At 43.1% G+C, this 20,914-nt stretch overlaps 1 protein-coding gene across 6 annotated transcripts in view; it reads left to right on the top strand.

Moving 5' to 3' along the window:
* LOC112560811 (transcription factor SOX-6-like) overlaps positions 1 to 20,914 on the top strand; it is a 245,536-nt gene that overhangs the window by 150,627 nt on the left and 73,995 nt on the right. The gene's annotated exons all lie outside the window — the stretch shown is intronic.

Here is a 20,914-nt window from a genome sequence, read left to right as displayed (position 1 = left end):
CAAGTGAAGAATTACGATAGACGATGGAAACGTGAGTAAATATAAAACGAATATGATTTTATATCTCTGTTGATATAAGTTTTGTATGTTTCTGGTTTTTTCCGAAAGCTGGTGGAGGCTCAAAGTCTTTGACACAGAGGACAGGGTGACGATCAACGTAGATGATTGTGGGGGAAGTCTAACATCCGCATGCCGTTCGATGAAAGAGAATTATCTACCAAAATATTTTCAGGGGACTTTATAACCTTACAACAACAACAAACCACAACAGACTACTGGGTGTATCAAGGGTAGAAAAGAAGAAAAGAAATCCTTGTATCATAAAGGTCATTGCTTTGACCTACTGAGTATACTTCAAAGGTTATTTCTCTGCGATATGTGGGACCTAGGTAATATTTTATGAATCCGATTCCGTAATAAATTCAGGTAAACCATCCGATCGCAATAAATGCTCTGACCTTTCTTTCAAAAAAAAAACCTCCATTGCTGCTCTCCTACTTTCATCATTGCTTGCGGACACTGTGTGTTCCTCTCTCAATCAAACCGCTTGATCACAGAATCACTTCTCCTCCAATGGCTTAATGTTTGCATCATATTCTTTTTCTTAATCGATAGTCATTCCCACTTTTTATTCCTGTTCGATATCTTGTTCGCGAGTGTTCCCTGGGATTTGTTCGGTCTCTGGAGTATTTTTCTGGCACCGTTGTGCACCCAGACAACAGGCGACCATTGAGAGTCGAACCTAGTTGACCACCAGTCGCTACTGTGGTTGTGGCACGGAGGGAAGCAGTTGTGTGAGCTCACGGTGGTGAGAAGTGTGGTGAGAAGTGTTGGCCGACACCACTTCAACAACGGGCAGCCCTAGGGCGTCTCTCTTTTTCTCTTCCTCTCCCTCTCTCTCTTTTCTTTCTCCGTCTTTTTTTCTCTTCAGCTTACAGACGCTATGTCGTGCATCAAATTAGAGTAAGTGCATTTTTCTGTGAATACATTTGTCTGTATGTATGTGTGCGTTTGTGTGTGCATATACGCTGAATGTTAATCTAAAATTCTTTGTAGATGTTTACAACTATCGTGGTCGTTAAGACAAAATAAACAAACTTACATGTCTGCAAATTTGATTCCTCGATACCGAGACGGTTTTCGCATATTTGAAAACACTGAGTAACTGATGTTTGGTGATCAAATTCTGGTTAAACGGGTACACAGGGTTCATCCTGGTAACCTGTGAAATATGGCGATTGATATGTGTTTAGATTGGTGTAGACAGTAAAAGATTTAACTCTTTTTTTCTCCAGTGTGTGTTTACTAGCTCACAATGTTGATGATGTACATTTTCCGCAAGTCCACGGTTGTGATACTGATTTACCTCATTGCATTTCTAGATTCTCTCTCGATTCCTAGAAAAGTCTGTTCCTCCTTAATTTAATTTTTAAATTGATATATCATGATCTTATTTTTCAAAAACACTCGCTTTCTGTGAATCTGCTGAAGGCCGGACGCAGGCACCAACGGACAATGAGACAAACATTTCCTCGTGTGTCCAGAACAACACCGATGTCTTCTTGTCGATGATGTACACAATGGCTGACGATGTTGACAGGCTCAGTATCAGGGTCACAACAAAAACGAGGTCTCTTTGCTACAGAAATACATATTTCCTGGAAACGGCCAATCTCTTGAACGGTTACCACGACACAACAAGTTTCTCGTACATGAATCTGGTTGTGAAAAAAAAGTATCTGCTTTGTCATCCATTCTTATTGTTTGTTTCCCGCTGTACACGTCATACATTCCATGACTGTTTCTCTGTTTCTCTGTTTCGCTTCCTGTTGCTTTGGGCAGACGACATGACAGCCCGAGGCTCTGAGTAGAGTACAAGAAGACGAAAATAGCGATGACGGGAAGTGACCGTTACAAGGACACAGTCTTGTTTGTAACACAGTCTGTGCATGTTGCGGACTTGTATCAATTTTTTAAAAAATTTTTCTCCAGTAGATATCTTCAAGGCAATATCAATGGCCATGTATCTCCTTCTGTCTGCCTCCTTATCTGGTCGAACGGATGCACACTGATTTATGACAAGCGTTAATCATCTCGATACGACGATTAGAAGGCACAGGGAGCTGATAATGACATATGTGAATAATTAGACAATTTCGAACTTAATAATTTAAAAAAAAAAACATTTTCTTTTAAACTCACACTTGTTTACTGCTCATCGTATGTGTTATTCACATCGCGAACCGTTCATTGGTTTTGGGGGAAAATTCTGGAGGAGTGTTTGGTAGTTAGTCTCTGTGACTCCAGACACCAGCGGTTCGAAACCTCTCCACCGCTGGGGGTGATGGTCTGTAGGTCTGACGACCATCGCCCACTCTGCCACAAACACTTCACCGCCTCATCCCTCCCCTCTCCTCCCCACCCGTTACCACTACCACACCACCATCATCCCCTTCACACTCCTGCCCGGCAGGTCAACTTGACGGATGACCCGGGCGATAAGCGGACACGGAATAGTAGGTCGGACTATCTTTTGTTTATGGTAACATCCTCTGGCATGCGTCCTGCCTGTGGAGAGGTCTGCGAGACTCATCACCTCCTGACCACGTGACCAGCGACAGCAAACACAGCAGCAGCACCACCACCACAGGGATGCAGCTGGACCAGGAGTCGTAATATCGGCAGCAGCGTGTAGATATGAGCGCGTGCGTGTACGTCACGTCTGCACGTGTAATTAGGACTGAACAGGCTTGGTTATGGGGAGGTAATTAGGCCAGTGTTCCCGAGGTCGTTGTGGTGGGGATGGGGATGGGGTTGGGGTAGGGGGATGTACGGCATTCTTGCTGACTCTTTTTTCCTTCCTAGTTCTTTCTTTCTCTTCCCCGCCTTTCCCTTTCTCTCTCTCCAAGTCCATGTCGTGTTACTGCAAGAATCGTCCATTTTCTAGCAGTTCTACCCAGGCGTGGTCTCTCGCTATGGGTCGGCTTCTGTCTTGGGTGTGTACGCCGCTGCCAGACCCGAGACAATGGGAGGCCATTAGCTGCCTGCGCTTCTGGTTGTCCCAGTGAGCCACAGCCATAAACAAGATGGCTACTGTTTCTCAACCGCCACAAAGACCTCGCCACGCCAGACGCTGCCGTCCGTTACCAAGGACCGGGATGGTGGCAGGGTCTCTGGATGTGACTATGTGTGGAATGTTCTGGCGATATACAATGCTATAGGTCCATACTTACAACTGCTAACATCTAGAATGTTCTGTTGATAGGGTAGATGCAAGTAAAAGTGAGGGAACATGCGATGGGTGTGGGCAGAGATTATCTTTAATCTCTCTGACGTGGGTGCATGTAGGGACTGGTCAGTCGACATTCCACGACACTAATGGTAAGAGATTGGAAGTAAAATAATATCATGGATGTTTAAAGTATTAGTGGAAATAGTTGTAGAAGCAGCATCCCCGGTACAAGTGGCTGTTAGTACGGCTGGAACCCAGTGGCAGGTTGTTGACAGAGATACACAGACCTGCGGTTAGCGTACGGGATGTGTTATCCCGAGGGTAAGTAAACAAACTGCCTGCTGTGAGGGTCAGACTGGACAGGATTGTCATCGTCGTCAGGGTCGTTATCTGACATCACCCGGCAGCTTTGCCGCCCGCCTGCCAGAGTCAGCAGGTGGTGACAGACACGATCAAGACTTGGCCTCCTGACACAGCCGCCATTGTTCCTCAGGAAAAGAGAACCGAGGGCAAAGGTGCCACGGTTGCTGCCCCAACGTCTCGTGACCAGTGGCCACATGCTGGGACAAGGCTGATGGTCAAGAATCCTGTCCTGTTCTGTCTCTGTACATGTGGTTCAACATCTTTGATGAATCAAACTAGTTCTCGGTCACTACATACAGCTCCAGCATCGTTGGTCCTCTTGGTCAAGGTCTAGCTCTCGGATTGGTAGAACCTCCGTTCGCTTTCTTATTTAATTAAAAGTCTAGGCATACAATTTTGCTTGAACTAGTAGAGAATTCTGTTTTTTTTTAAATATGCAATGTTGCTGTTTAGGTGTCGTCATGGTGATCCATAGAAATAAGTAATGTGTTCATTATTAAAAAGACGAAAGGGAGACAAATCAGATGACTGCAAATTTAAAGTTATTTTCTCGGTTTATATTGCTCACATAATAAATAATGTTTGATGATCTTCACCTTCTGTTACCGATGGTTACAGATGTTAAAAAAATGTTACTATACATAAGAAATTGGAACTTCTGCTACACAGGAAAAGAAGAAATAACCACGTGATTACCATCGCATTTTTGACGAGAAAGAGATCATATAAAAAAATAAAAAGGAAAGGAAAAGAGCGATCAAACAAACTACAACAATTTTCCCACCCATCTCTTGCAAGGCTTCGTGTCTCTGCAACATTCTCCACACCCCCGCATCCATGCAACCCTCCACCCCACCCGGTTGTCGAACATGGGCTGTCAACCTGTCAGCCTAGCTGAGGGACAATACACGACTTTGACTATTTAACTGTCGCCGCGCATGAATGAGTTTGACTCACTTGCAGCAATAGATTAAAAAGTTGACAACTTCACAGCAGCCGAGATCAACCCGGGCGAACACGGGTTCCATGGCTAGTCTGTAATAAATACACCAATGAAATCATTCCTTAGGGAGGGTATTACTGTGTTAAACAGGCGAAGACTAAACTGACGTCTTCTTCACCCCTTCCTTCCTTCCCTCCTTTCCCATGGCTGTGATCTGCTGGCGGCTCTCTGCTGGCGGTCCGGCCAGTCAGCCTGACAAGCGGCGTCAGGCCGCTCTGGTTAAATTCTGTCAAATCAAAGACCCTCTAAAACAAAGCTTCGGGGCCTCTGCGCCTGTCGGGAGTTTGTCACATTCTCTCCTCACTCTCCCTCCATCCTCTGTTTGCTTGCCTCCCCTTGCGTCCATCAGTTTCCCTCTTCCACCCTTCCTCTCTCACTCTCGCTGTCTTGGCGTCACCCACCCCTAGCCACCCCACCCTGCATCCTAATCCCCTACCCCTCTGTCCCTCCCAAACCCTCCCAGCTCTGTTAGTGCCGAGTTGTCAATAACTGTCTGGGATTTTGAAAGACAAGTTCCTACGGCTCCGGGCCTTCCATGGAGGGACACTAATTGGAAGCCTCTGGCTAATTAGTCCTGGCAACAATTAAATCCTGATTGGCCGATGCCACTTGGAGGGTCAGACGGGGACTAACCATTGTGCTTGTACGGTAGATATTTTACAGAGGAGCCCATTCGCAACGCCTTGCTTACCGCCATGCTCGCCCTCGGTTGAACGTTTCCCCACCTCGGCAAGTCTCGGAGGTTGTCGGCGGAAGCACAATTAGCTTACTGCCCTCCGGCATTAAATTAATTCTCATTGCTAATGCCTGGCTAAGGGTCAGAAGAAAATGGTCTTGAGTACTACAGCAGACGAGTACAGAGGCACCCGTCCTGATGCCGACGGAGATGACGATGTGCGAGAACGCCAGGAGAACGGCTACAACTGATTAACTGTGTTGACTGCCGTTGGCCATGTCTCGCATGTCTTGTATTTCTGTCCTGCCACAAGGATTAGCAGACCTCGCAACGACTGGACCAGGGCGAATAAAATGTATCGTGGAAGATGTTTTTTCTTCTCGTTGGCGAGCAATTGAGAGATTTTGGACCCTGTCGCATGTCCTCACACGGTGCATATTATTTTGATAAAACACACACACATATATACACACACACTTAGTACATATTATACATAAAAACAGCTTAAGACTCATTTTAGGATATTTAGGAAACTGCTGTTGATGTTTAAAAGCAAGCTGTAAAATCTTATGCAACTAGTCAACAGAAAATCTCATCCTTTCTTCGTGTTAAACAGAAACTAGACATAACGAAGCTTTTTTCATTTATTTAGACAGACAGGAAGTAGTCACCAAATTTCTCATTTTTTATTTTGAATGTGATTACACAGAGAAGAAATTCAGACAATACGAATGACTTATTGAAGTATATATTTTTATTCGGCAGATAACTAGAAACAATATCGTAAGAGTATTTTTTTTTTAAAGCCAACGAAGATGCGCAAGAGGAAACGAAGATGACGATGAAGAATGCTGTTTGCTAGATACCTGGCATAATATTTGTTTCTTTTCTTAACCGACGTTTGATTTATTTGCACACTTCTCTCAGGTTTATATTTATTTTCTAAAAGCTCACACATTCAATTTATGCTAGTACAAGACTTGAACACACACCCTCCTCCATTTTTTTTCTTTCTTTTCACAGTGGGCCAGCCTAATACACCATCTGTATCCTTCTGGCTAAGAATAACTTGGGTCGTGTTCGTTGTAAGGCCATTTTCGTTAGACACGAGATTTCTGCCAGTTATCTCCCCTCGCAAGATACAGCGCTTCTCCGCCAGGCTGCGTTACATTACCAAGGGAGATAAGCTCCGGTGTTTCTGATGAGACGAGGGATTAAATCTTTTGAAAAGATGAATTATTGTGTGATCTGTTACTACGTGCAGGGTTTCGATTACGCTGTTAGAGTACGCGCGGCTGACCTCGCCCAATGGTGCGCGGACAAAGGTGCGCGATCGTCCTGAACCCCTTCTAATAAAATTTCATTTAGATTGCGCGTGGGACATTTGATAGGTATACACTGATGATTATCCATCCAAATTTGTTGGTACTCAGCATCTTTTTTTCTTTTACGACAGCGGAAGCACCTTTCTGTATATGTGTGCGCGTGCGCGAGGTTTGGGAAGTGGAGAAGGTTGAATCAAGACGGAAATTGCGATGTGCGCAGCTGCAATGATCGGTCTACCCCTCTAACTACATCCACCCATCTTCTCTGGTTTTATTTTTTTTTTCTTGGCTTGGCTTTTTGGTCAGAATAAGAGAAAAGAGCAGTAAAGAATAAAACCAGAGATCCGTGAGTCTTTTGCTGCGGTGCTTCAAGACTGCGCAACCCAAGCACATCTGATGGCGGGTTTTCACAACTCGATCTCCCGCGATACGGCGCCACTGCCACGATAGCATCATCCTTCTTACTTTTTTCCCCCTCAAAGTCCCCTTGATGTGAAAGATATGAATTTTTGATAAAAACTTCAAATCTCTTTTCATCCCCAAAGTCTGTGTCGGCGGTGCTTTTTGTGAGGTGAGATACTTATTGCCTTGTAACGCCCAGTATTAAGTCGCGAAATGATGACAAATTCGCTTCTGCTTTGAATCACCAGATGCTAGTTGTAAAAAAAATAGTATCAAATAATAAAACCTCATGGGGAACTTACTCAAGCGCCTGAAATCCCCTTAACGCATGCGTTTGATCGGCTGTTAGATTCTTGTTTTCCGAGATGCGGAGTACATACTGTTACAAGACTTGTACCCGAAATTGAAAGAAAGTAGGGAGAAGAGAGATGGAGAGAGAGGGAGATGAAAATGGGGTTGGGAAGGGGTGAAAGTAATAGGTAAAAATAATCGTATCGGTGGGTAAAGAACGGAGGGGTATATGACTAGTGCGGGTGGCGGGATGGGGAAGGGTGGGATAAAGGAAGAGCAACGTCGGCCATGCTTTATTTCCAGCCCAAAGTTTGCTTTAATTGAAACAATTTTGTGTCCGCCATGTTTGTAACCTGGTCCATCCATTGCTAACGTGAGACAGGATGTGAAGTAGGATTAGCTTGATTATCTGCCCCTGTGCTGGTGTTCATTTAGGCCTCCAGCCAGTTTTCTTCTTCAGGGAAAAAGACTGGAAGAAAAATAAGACGGAAAAAAAGTCCAAACAGAAAAAAAGGAGAGAAAAGAAATAGAGGCACTTTGAATAACTGTTGGCCCCAGAAAGTTTTCCTTTTCTCCTGTTGGCGTGTTGCTGTTTTCAAACGATACATTTCTACAAGATGCAAAAGTAGCCTCGGCTTGAAAAGAGGTTGCAGGTTCCGATAAAGTCAGTTCTTAGGGAACAATGGATGTGAAATGCCACGGTTTAAAACGTGCTTGGAACCGACAGGGGAGGGAAAGCTGCTGACATAAACCTCTTGCTAACTCACTGGGAGCGGTGGTACTTGATACGCAAATCTCCCTAGGGAGCACAGATACTTAATATCCAGGACCCAGTAGGGAGCTAGCATACTCGATACCCACCTCTCCCTAGGGAGTGGAAATGTTTTATACCTCCAGATCCGTAGGAAGAAGACATAATTGATGTCCAGATCAACGGCCTTCGGGTGCGAAGAGTGTGTCTATGGATTTCTCCAGAAGTCTGTTGTTGGTGCTGCTGCAGGTTCTGCTGCTTATGTTCCTTCCCCAATCAGCACCTTTAAAATATGGATATTACTTCAACAAGCGATACAAACATGCTTCCACTATTTTATTTATAAGCTATCTGTAAAGAAATAATCTGTGTAGGTAACCATCAAGTTGAAGTATTGATGAAGCTACCGCCCATGTAGTTGTTTAATAAATATTTAGGTTTGACTTCAAAGGATCGCGTGACAGTCCCAGAGGCAGTTTGCAGCATCTAAACAACGGTCTCCTCAACTTCGCCCTTATTTACTCCTGTGCGCGCTAGTTAACAATATATTTGTTCTGCCTTTCAGTCTGTCTCTCTTCCTGTTATGAGATTAGAGGGAGATTTGATTGGCTTTGTTTATCCAAAGGCTACAGTCCTCCAGAAGGAATGTACATGATCATAATAATTACATAATTTTGAAAACAGAAATGTAACAATGCAGAAACTTTAACTGACAAGTACTACCTAGCAAGAATAAATTTTAACATGTAATAAATTAAATAAAATGGGGGTAATCCATATCTAATTATCTAAACAGTATTTCTAAACGTAATCAAGGAGGGAGGGATAAGAAAACAAATTTGTATTTTTGCTGAATATGTCAGCCACCCGTATAAAATCTTGTCATGTGATGACAGCAAGTCTTCATGTCCTGATGTCCTTTTGCACCTTGAGAGACTGCACCTCACAGTAGTTAGTGAACAGACAGGAGCAAGTGGTGAATGGCGGACATGAAGGTGAGAGTGAACCACGACAAAGAAATTAGCGAGAATAGTCTCGACTGCTTGTCAGGGGAGGGGAGAGGGTCAACATCAATATGGGAAATGCCTTCAGATGGGAAAGTGTGTTTGGGAGGAGGACATGGGCAAGACCAGTAGGTAGGGGGAACGTGGGGTAGGGTTAGGGGTGTTGCTGGGTCAAGACGGACAGATGTGATTGAACTTTGTGTGCTGTTGACCATAGGTCCGACACACTTGTGCTGAATGATTGAAAAGCGATGTTGGATGCACTGTAAAAGAAAGTGAAGGGAGAAGAAAAGAAACAATAAAGAGATGCAGGAACGAACAAACAAACAGACGAACGGACGAATGTTAGAATCTTAGAAATGCTGACTATGGGGCGTTGCGGGATCCGATTTCTAAATAATATTAATTTTTCCCTTGAGGAACAGATTCTTGTGTACTGAACAACAAGGGGAATTTTTCTCTATTTATTTTCTTTCAGCACATAGATCTCGCCATTCACATCTTTTTATGCGGGTTGTTGCAGGAGTGAAAAGAGAAACCTGTGTTTTTCGTTTCCTCGGTTTTAACCGCTCCCATCTTAAATAATTAAGCTTCGCCAACGAGAAATCCAGCCACGTAGTGCAGTGCCATAAATACAAACCTTTACAAGTTGAAACATTTTCCCTCTTGAGACAAGGCGCTAGAATTCCAACCTCACCCTCTGGCTACCCTCTCAACAACTTCTTTCTTCTAATCCGCTTGATTTTTAACTGTAGTCATTTTATATACATTTGAAAAATCTTATTACTTTATATAAATATATCCAGTGAAAGAACCATCAAAATGGTCAAAGCCGCATTTCTCTCTCTCAAACACACACACTCATGTATAAGACTGCCTCCTGAGAGTGCTTTTATTCTATACCATCCTCATGGTGGCACTCAGTTATCTCCCCAAAGAAAATTTGCTTGAATCATCTATTCAGTGGTTTCTAAACAATAAGCAAACAGTCTTCTTGTTGGCTTGGCCTTTTCTTTCTAACCGACAAAATTTAATTAAAATCTGTCTCTGTTGCAAAACACCAATTATCATATTTAAACAATAGGTTTGTGTCACTGACATTTAGGAAGGAAATAGGATATCAAGGGAAGACAACCCTAACGAAAAACTTGCAACGTCCAGGCGAAATTAGGAAATTGTCCGGTGGCGTGGAGTACGACCAATGGGGCAGGGAGGTAGTTGTGTGTGATGGTGGTGGTGATGGTGGTGGTGGTTGGGGAGAGGGGAGCGAAAATCAAAAAAAAAGAGCGCCTCACCGCGGCGTCCTCATTAGGGGTTCAGGTCGATGCACGGGAGATAATAGGTCGATGCAAAGGGAGATAATTCTGCCTTTGTTCTCGGTGCCATCTTCAGTGGCCGCCTAAATTTGAAGATGCTATCCCGGTAGAAAATATTGACGCTCGCCATTGATTGTCGCGTGCTTGAGCGATCACATGGCTGCATTTAACTAATTTCTTCCTGCCTGGACATGCGCGGACAAAAATGTGGGAAAAAGGAAATGAAACTTAATGATGCTTTGATCGTTGCCTGTGGCTTTTTCTCCGCCCTCCTTCCTTTCCACATTATTTCATTTTCCTCCGCTGAACTTAAGTCGCTCGTTCAGTTGATAAACAAGAGTGGCACTTTTGATGTCTTCTTGCGCGCGGAGTCAGCTAAGAGGAGGAGGGAAAAGATTAAAAGAGTTCTCTTGGATATTGTCTCCCTTCCACCCTTCTTCTCTCATATCCCTCACCCCCTTCCATTCTGTCGTCTGCTCTAGTCCTGGAAACTTCTCGAAAGCAATATAAAGTTTTTTTTGTTTTGTTTTGTATTTTATTTCTTTTTTTTTTGGTCGTTGCTAAGGTGTATCCATATGTTTTTCAACTGCAATCAATTTTTGAGCGGCGTTATGGCTTTTGTACAGCTCGTATTCAAGTCCTTAATCTGTAGTTTAAACAGGGATTGTCCTGCGACTCGGCAGGCTTTCATGTCTGGAAGCAAATCAGCTTTGTAAGCGAGCGTCTTCAAATGAGAGGTCGATGGGGGGCATTATTTGCGGCCTCGTGCGGACTGTGTACAGGAGGAGGGGGTAACGAGGCGAGTGATCTTCATGTAAAATATTGGTCGCAGATGCAATCGCCCTGACAGCTTGTCATGCCCGGGTGTAATTGTGGCGTAACAAGCACCCCGCTCTGCCAGCAAAAACCTTCAGACTCGCCGAGGACCCGCCCTGCCCGTGTCGTCTTCATTTTTCACGTCTGCATGCCTGGAGAGCCGAGATCTCCCTTGTTGATTTTTGCGGAGAAAGGAGACGACCTCGGCTTATGAAGTCTGATAGTCACTTGCCTGTCTCGATTGCTTTTTTTTTTTTGCTCTTTTTTTTTTGAAACAAAGAGGGAAAAATGCGCAAAAGACTTCCAACACCAGTCTTCCTTCCAAGTGATTGCTTTGCTGGAGGAAAAGTCGGATAGATTGTGGAGGGAGTCATCTTTTAAAGTTTTTCTTTTTTTGAAATGTAGTAACCGGTCAGCTGAAAGGATGAAGGTGGAGTCATACTGTAATTATTTAATTTAGATTATTTAAAAAATATCTCACTGACTTCTTTACAACAAACAACCAAATAAATAAGAAACAATACTTTAACATTTTAAGTTAGAAAAAAAACCTAAAAATGTATTGATGTTCAAGTACAACGTTTTCTGATGGCGAAACACAAAAAGTAATTCATGATTTGTGAATAGAACATGATCAATGTTTTAGTGAAGTAGTTGAGTTGTTGTTGTTGTTGTTGTTGTTGTTGTTGTTGTTGGGTTTTTTGTTTGTTTTTGCGTCTGTTGCGTTCTGTTTAAACTTTTTGTAACATTTTCAAACATATTCTTGTCATCTAAAGAAAGAACGTTCTTTTGTATCTGTAGTGTAAATTGGATGGCGAAACTATTTACTTACATAAGTCTTCACATGAATACTCCACATGACGATAAATATAACAAAGACATGACAACATTTTCCTCTCACTTTTTAAAACGAGGCTGCAGGTAACTAACTCTCCGCCTCAGCGTCACGGCGCATTAGCTGGTCGTGGAAGGTGCGAATGAAAAAAGGGAGAAAGAAAAATGAAATGCAATGGGAGTGAACTCTAGCTTGCGGCTTTCTGATGTAACAAATGAGCAAACGATTGTTGTTGTTGTTATTTAAGCCCTGACTCAGCAGCAGATACTGATCTATTCTACCTGAGGAATACAACTACAAGAAACAGAAATGTCGTCCGCACACATGATAACGGTTGAGAGATAAATAGACGACTAGACAGACGAGAAAAGTGCTTTTAATAGACACAGAGATGTTGATACATGGAAGTAAATCTAACGGCACATGTTTTTTTTTAAAAAGACAAATATATAATATAACAATATAAAAACATTTTTACAGACTAACTGACAGGTCAGTTCACTTTCAGCTCGACTGACAAAAATATCGACACATCACTAAAAGACAGATTTTAGAGTTAAGTGAAAGTTTGCCTCTTTCTACTTATTCTTCTGACTTTGAAATAAGCGGAGAGAAATATATCTAATGAGTTTACTTCAATAGTTGATGAGAACAAAACAAAAAGGGAATTTACAATGTGAAATTGTGCGCTGCAGAAACATCGGCAGAACTAAAGACGAAGGAGAGTGTGTATGAGAGAGAGAACAGGTCGGAAGAAAAAAGATAATGTCAGATGTCACTAACGGTTTGTCATCTGTTTATCACTTTTCTCCCCCCTAGACAGGCATAAGCCCATCGCCAAAACATCTTCCTGTGAAGAAAATCTTTCAGACTGCCAGCGTTTTCTTGAGCGGAACAGCCGCCAACCTCAGCTTTTGACGGCCAGGGGGGGACACCCGAGGCGCTACCCTCGTTAAAGAAAATCTCAGAAGAGACAACAGCCGGTCATTGCAGTGATAAACACAATAACAAACTCATAACTCCTGCCAAGGAGTGGGCCAGGCGCCATGTTTTACTGCACCATCATTCTGGGGACTCTTTCAGGACCCGTGTCGCGGGCCTTTTTCAGACCTGACATCCTTTTACCATAACCTCTCGTAACTGCCCCCTGTACCAATCTCCAAAATGGAGTCTCGCAATTGTTATAAATTCATATCATCTCTCAGGGACGCTTCCGGCCCCGGACCGCAGCGACACACATCGCATGTGACAAATATGTTTAGGTATCTGTCGAGCATTCATTCTCCCGAAAATCCCCGTCTTTCCGCTGCATGAATTAATTCTGAAGTCGACGGGGGGTTCGGGGGTTATGACAGTGATAAAAGGTTCTGGTCGGCGGGTTCGTATCTCACCTTAGCGTCTCTCATTTGAAAGTCATTTCCATGTCGGTGCGCTGACGTCACTTGAGTGCTGCGGGTGAGAAAGTCTCGGCAGGAAAGTCTCGGCTAATAAGTGTAAGACTTATTTTTGAACCGAGACCTGCTGTCGAGCAAATGACAAAGATGCCAATTGATTGAAGAGGGAGGACAGGAGGCGGAGATAAAAGGTTTAATGGGGCGGACAAAGTTAAACAAAATATTACGAATACTTTCTTCCTCGCAGATCCCTAAAAGCACACAGACAGATTAATCAAATCCCAAGTATGTCAAACAAATATAAGAAGGGAAATAAGCTCAAATCTGCTTAATAAATAAAAGCTTGTGTACCTTCAGGATTTGCAAAGTGAAATGCTTAAACAAATAATTCTCGGAAAGAGCATGAAAGAGCACGAGAAACTTTGTCTTCTTTCATCCACCCCTCCTCCTTTCTGTTTGTTTAAATCCATTTTTTCTATTTGTTCTAAACACGGCTTTGGTTATTTAAAGAATTGTAAATTCGAACATTAACTCCAGAAGTTGCATATTATTTCTCGTTATGACCTTTCGTTGAACATTATTGTGAGCAAACACAGCAGTTGTAAAGATCCCGTATTATATATTTCTCTGTCGTCCTGTCGGAGTCGCAGCCCATAAGCTGCTTTCAGTCGTGACACAGGAGTTTGTCAAATTGGTTTTTGTCGATACAACTCGCCTTACAGGATGATGTCGCCCAGGTTAAGGACTAACAAGCAGCAATTGTAAGAAAAATACAAATAAAAAAGAGAATGAAACGCATGCGAGGGCTTAGAAAGATTACGAGACGAGAAAGAGGATCAGGGATGTGGGCAAGTGCGGGTGGCGAGGCGTGATGGCGTGGGGTCGCGCATGCGCCGTAGTGGTGTCGCGTTGAGGTCAGTCTGTTAATGGTTGCGAGAGTTGTTGCTAGTTGTCGGGTGTGGAGCGAGCAAGCGAGTGAGATAGAGAGGAAATTCTAGACTGGCATGTCAGCCAACTGGCAAAGGGCTGTGCGCGGGACCAACTCCATCAACACGCCCCAACAGTTAGGAAGCCGGCGGCTCAGGTGTCAGCTTGTCGCCTGCCCGCCCACGTGACTCGCGCCGCGGGCGCTCACCTGGAGCAGGAGCAGGTAGGCGGCGCGATACGCACACCCCTGTACCTGTCTCAACGGCGACGGGCAGAGTGTTTCACCTCCCTACCCACCCACCCCTTCAAACAAAGCAAAAAAAAAAAACTAAGACACGTTCTGTGATTATTTGTATACAACACGACAAGAAAAAAAAATATTTACACAAACTTTAAAAAATACTATACGCCCATATTGTTCACCTTCCCATATTTACACCAGAATTGGCTTCACTCTGGAAAGGATCTTAAAAATTGAAAGTTTTTTCTTGCCTTATTTTATAAAACTTTTATCAGCTAAACAAATTATAGTATAATGGCGGTTATGAGTCTAGTCACCTTTGAAAAAGTTTGCAAAAGTCGTGGCTACAATAAACATTCCTCTAACCTGGTCTTGAAACTTTAAAAGTAAGGGGCCAGATAGAGTAAAAGTAAACCTACATTTTAAAAGTATTTTATTTGTGTATATTTGCGCATGCACAGTGACTGAATTTATTAATTTATTTTATTTTAATTATTTCTGAGCGGCGTGTTGTTCATTTAAAGTTGTCAAAACTGAGCGCTTTTCAGTGCATTGATATAGATAAAATGCCAGTTTATATTATGTTAATTGTTGCTAAATTGTGTTTATTTTGACGACGATTGGAAAATTTTGTAATGAATTGGCAGCCAGATACGACAGTCAGGTTTTCTTTTTGTGGATCTGTTGTTGTCTGTGTATAATATTGGCAACTGAGAAATTACTATTACTGGCTGCACAGAACCAAAATAATATTGACAACAAGCTACGTGTGGTAGCTGATAATACTCCAGGTGTGGCATACCTGTACACACCGACACTTCATTGGCAGCAAGTGATGACCTATGATGATCAAGTGGCAGGACACATTTTTCAGAGATGTTAAGAAAAAGGACAAACAAGTTTGGTTTGAAAGTCTATATCGCAATGGAATGAAGCTCAAAAGAAATATACACTTAAACTGTGTTTTTTTTCCCCTGTTGAGGTGCTTTTCCCATCAATCCATCCTGACTAAAACTTCCACTTCACTGCTGCTGGCTTTTACGCCGCACTATGTAATCCATAAAAGTTTTGGAGGATGGACGTTGGCGTCAAAGAGTCACGACTCTCCATCGTGCATACCATCGTCTGACAATTAATCACCCGGACACTTGGATTTGACAATTAGAAATCTGGACGATAAGGCCGAGGGGAGGAGGAAAGTTACGTGGAGAGGGGGAAGAAGGAAGTGAGCGGGGATCGGGAGATGAGGGCAAGGGGACTGGAGTGGTGGAGCGAAGGACCGTGTTCAATCAAGCGTGACATTCCTCTCCGTGCGTTTCGCATCCACTGGCATGAGCACTGAGTGGAGTGGCGGGTCATCGAACACGAGCTGCGCGAGCAGGCAGGGCGGCTGAACAGGTCGACAACATCGGGACGTTGCCCACGGTCCTGCTTCTTCATCGCCGAGGGCAACCGCAAGGAAGCAGGCATCAGAGGCTGCAAAGTCTTACAGCACCGCTTATACACTTCACTGATTCCCATGAACAATCAGTGGTCTTACTGTAACAATCATTAGTGGGATAAATTAGTGACATTCTAACAACCTGCAATCTTTTTGTTTGAAAATGTTTTGATATTATTGTAATGACACACATTTATTTATTATAAAGAAGAAATTTTTTAACGACCGTAGATAATTATTTAGAACTATAAAGTCGAAATTTTATTATAACAGCTTAAGTAATCTTATTGTAATTCTCTACATTTATATATTGTCTTTAGTCATCTTATTATAACAACTTTTAGTTTAGTAAAGTAGTGATGTTATTAAAACGACGCCTACTGTAGTAGTCTTCAGTATGAATTTAACTACATACATTATCTATAATTAATGGTGAAGTAACGACATTTAGCTAATTAAAATAGTGAAGTAATGAATCAGGAAGTACTATAAAGAAATATTTACCAATCACCTTGTAACCATCAAATTTATTAAAAGTTTAAATCCTGCTTCATTGCTTCGTACACCTTCTCTCGTTGGTTTTATTGTATGTCCGTATAGCAGAGAGAGAGAAAAAGGGAGATATGCACAAAAGGGGGAAGGGGACGAAGAAGCGAAAGAGCAAGTAGGAGGGGTGGGTCAGAGGTCAGCGAGGCGTTTCGGCGCTAATATCTTCAGCACCGTCTTCGATCTTACTAAAGCCAGACATTTGTTTTGCATTTCTCATTGTGTATTCAGCGTGGTCGCGGCGTCTGAACTGCGCTCATCACTCACGTCATAGTAACAGGGTGCACGAGCATAATTCGGGTGTATGTGTGAATAATATCCGCGCTTTCCACCAATTTATTTACTATTTTATTTATTTAATTATTTGTTTGCTTTTTGACATACTTGAAGGGGAGAAAGATGCGGGGCTACATTGGAATCTCGACCATTAATCGGAAGGCGTAGGGGAGGGGTATGGGAAGGGTGGGGTGTGAGGGATGGAGGGAGGGAGAGAGAAAACAAACTTTAGCCAGCAAAAAGCGCAAATTGGCGCGCAGCGCGCCGTGCGCGGGTTTTGATGAGTGTGAAACCATAAGATGAACTTTTGATAAAACCATGCATCAAGCCATGGCGTCGTCCCTTTCTCTGCAGCTCGCCGCAGTGCTGGCGATGGATCGTTTTCTTGTTGCCTTGTCATTCGAAGGTAATGTATGACATTGTAATGGAATGAGCTCATGGCGGTTCGTGCTTTTCGTCGGAGACATGGGAAGCTGATGGAGTGCCTAGATGCAGGATGTTCGTTCTCTTCTCCCCATCACCCCTACCCCCCTACCAAACCCCGCCACCCCTTTCTTGCTCATTTTCTTCTCTCGTCAACCCTACACCCTCCCCTTCCATACCCACCTTTCATCCCCCCAAATCCTTCCCCCGCCACCATTTCCTCGCTGTCTTTTTTTTTCTTACCGATGTTTGATTCACTTTTTTTCTCTGCTGGATCCACAGTCAGATTAATTCGAGGAGACGCGCCGTCTTGGCAGCTTTTTTTTTTTTTTTGGTCGCTCTCTCGCGATTAGACAAACGATTAGGCCGATGACAAAAACGCTGATTGATGATGTTTATGAGCGAGGTAGTGATGATGATGGAGAAGAGGTAGTAGACGGTATGGAAGTTGAACAATCCAGGAGAAGTGGCGGTTGGGAGTGGGGGAGGTGTCGTAATATCCAGAGTGTTTGGCGGAGAGACGCCGGTTTTAGAACTGTAGAGTAAATACAAAAACTTAAACTTTTCATTTTTCCCGAATAATCTTAGTCAGCAAACTGCGGGGCGACCTCGTGTGTGCTCATCGCTCTTCGTGGCAAACTGTTGCCAGTGATTGTGTCCATCACTTGTTTATTGATAATGATGTTGTGAGGGCGACAACAGTCTCACAAACACCGTCTCTCCCAGATGCAGGAAGTCCTGCTTCCATCAGTGGTTAGTGGATGTGAATTTTTAGTTTTTGTTTCTTTTCTTTTATGTGTATGAGAGAGGGGTAGGGAGTGGGGTTTGCACCTGAGATGAACCTTTTTAGTGCCGGTCTGTGAACACTTTCAGGTAGAACCAGTTTGCCGACACCAATATGTTCTGGATACTGTTACTGTTTTCAATCGTCTGCCGACCCCAATAGTGTTCACTCGAGCGTGACAGTCTGTAATATAACTTAACTTCTGGATTCATTTCTGTCAGTTTGCACACAAAAGACAAGTGTACGAGGAGCTGTTTGCGTTTGACTTGCTGCACTCAACGGACTTCACATTCTGTATGTGCTTATCCAAACCTACACAAGAGAGGAGTTACATTAGAACGATCCTTCGTGACTCGTTAGCTAATAATGTACTCCGATGTAAGAGAGAGAAAGAAAAAAAAAACCAGATAAAATTTATTTTTAAGAGAGGAAACTGGAAGCCAAGAACTATTACAATCGATGTCAGGTGAATAGCCTTATCGGGGTAATGGTGTTTCTGACAACAGCATTGATTTCATTAAGAAAGTAAGGGAGATGACTCAGGCAAGGTTATCTGTACTTGTTTCTGCCATTAGGTATCCGGAGGAAACTGCCGTGGGCCAATAAATATAATAGGCCTAGCGCAGAGATTGATAAGTCGGGCCATTTGTGTAAGTTGGAGAGCGCTCGAACTGGGCTAAAAAGTAATTTGTCTTTGGGAGTTATCCATCATTGTGCGAGCAGGTAGTGACAATATGTCAGCTGGCTGTCACAGCGGCCTCTTTAACAGAGGATGCCTGCTTCAATCAGGAAATACTGTGTGAACTTCGATTGATGAGGGAGAAAGGAAGTTAACCCTCTTCCGTTGCCGCTGTGGGATGCGAAACGTGGAGGCGATGGGTGGCGAGAGCGCATGCGCATGGAGGCAACTTCTGAATAAATTCTTGCGTGTGTGCATTCTCTCTGTCATATGTCTGTCTCTCTGTCTTCTTTATTTTTTATGAATGTCTGTTTTCCTTTCTTCCCTTCCCCTTTTTTCTTTTATTCCATCATTCTTCCATCTCTCCATCTCTTTATCTTTCATAAAATCAGGTTTGAAAATAGCAGCTGCTTAAGAGTGAAATATTGACTAGAAGAAGAAAAAGTGAGAAACAAGCTGTCTCAATTCTTTCAGCAACGGTTCAGAGGTGTGTTTAATCTCATGGAATAATACAAGCAGCAAAAGCAACAAATAAAAAAAAAAAGCTGTGACGAGGATGTCAGCACTCGAGGTCGTCGTTGACAGTGTCGTTGCCAGCAGCAGGCTGCGTGATGGTGGATGCTCTGGTATCGGCGAAGGGGTTAAAATAAGGCTGGAGCGCAGAACAGCGAGGCCAGGGACCTGTCATTATCAACTCTCATCGCTCATAATAGATGTCGTGGCTGTTGGGAAGAATTACAGTTGAGGGCCGACTTATTATTGAGTGTCTCGCGGAGCACAGAAGGCGGTGCTCTGACTCGCAAGATGGCTGTAAATGACAGACTTCAGAATGGGAAGCAACCAATGCGAAGGAAGACAAGGCAACAAGCCCATCAGATGGGAGGAGAGGGGGGTGAAGGATGAGAAGAGAAAAGTAGGAGAGGATGGTGGGCTAACAGACAGTGGATGTGAGAAAGAGAGCGAGAGAATCGAAAAGGGATGCGGGGTATGGGGGGTAGGGGGTGGGGAAGTTGATGGAAGACCGTTAGACAGTGCTTATTTTGTCATACGATCTGTCAATAAATAAATCCTTGCTCAAGTTTTGTGGCTGTCAGCCTGGCAAGGCCGGGGGATTATTGTTTCGCTGCTCCCCCCTTTGAGAGCATCTCTTGCCGAGGAGATCGCCGCGATGACTGTGGACGCCAGCAGAGTCCGGGCGTGAGGACTTGTTGTCACGGACAGGCCGAGAGGTGGTCCACACTGCAGCTCTGCCGATGCCTGGTGTGTCATGTGTCATGCTGTGTCAGTAGGTACAAGAGGTGTGTGTGTGTGAGTGACAGACAGTATTACAGACACACTTATCGTTGATTCTTTTGAATTGTAATAGAACGATTAAAAAAAAAAAAAAAAAAAAATTCAGCGATGCTATTTTGATAACGATGGTTCAGCGATGAAAAAGCCTGTGATGGCAGTTCGAGACTAGTTTATACTCATTTCAATTACTAGTTAAATTACATGTCTTTGTTGCTTTATTGTCACATTACTTTTTTAGTAATGGGTAAACAATTTATTATGTATTCTTTCTGTTAATTTTAACAATAAGTTCTTTTTAAAAGAGTAACTTTGTCAAGAACATTTCTTTTCAGATTTCCTCTTTTAAAACTTCGCTCTACCAAAAATATCCTTATCGTGTTTGTTTTATATATATATACACACACTTTTAAATTATCTTTTATAAGTCGTGTTAGGTCAAGCGCTTGATATATAATCAGTTTTTGCTATTGATGATGATGGTTTTCATCGCATCCATTCATGTAACATCATATTCGGGGTTTTCTTGTCGTTAACCATGATTTTAGTTATGTTACGATATGAAGTTGTGAATTGTGAAAATCTGTAACACCAAATGATTCTCTTTTTTCTTGTTTACTTATCCATGCGAAACCAGACACCTGAATATTTCACAAGTACCGTATGCCCTTCCTTCCACTTGGACTGTATAAACGAAAAGAAAGAAAGAAAGAAAAATAGCACGCAGAGGAACAGGCGGTAAAAACACAACAAGAGCGAGATAAGACGAGAGAAAACATTCATAAACTATCTGTCGCTACCAGTACAAGCGGGTAGGGGTCACGTGACTTTGACGACACAATTGCTTGGCTGTGTTTTGTCAAGTGATTGAAATTGATACGATGTCCACAAATATTTTT

The sequence above is a fragment of the Pomacea canaliculata genome, linkage group LG3 (genome assembly GCF_003073045.1).
Source record: "Pomacea canaliculata isolate SZHN2017 linkage group LG3, ASM307304v1, whole genome shotgun sequence".
NCBI classification, from domain to species: Eukaryota; Metazoa; Mollusca; class Gastropoda; order Architaenioglossa; family Ampullariidae; genus Pomacea; species Pomacea canaliculata.
This window is presented reverse-complemented; position numbering and strand designations above follow the sequence as displayed.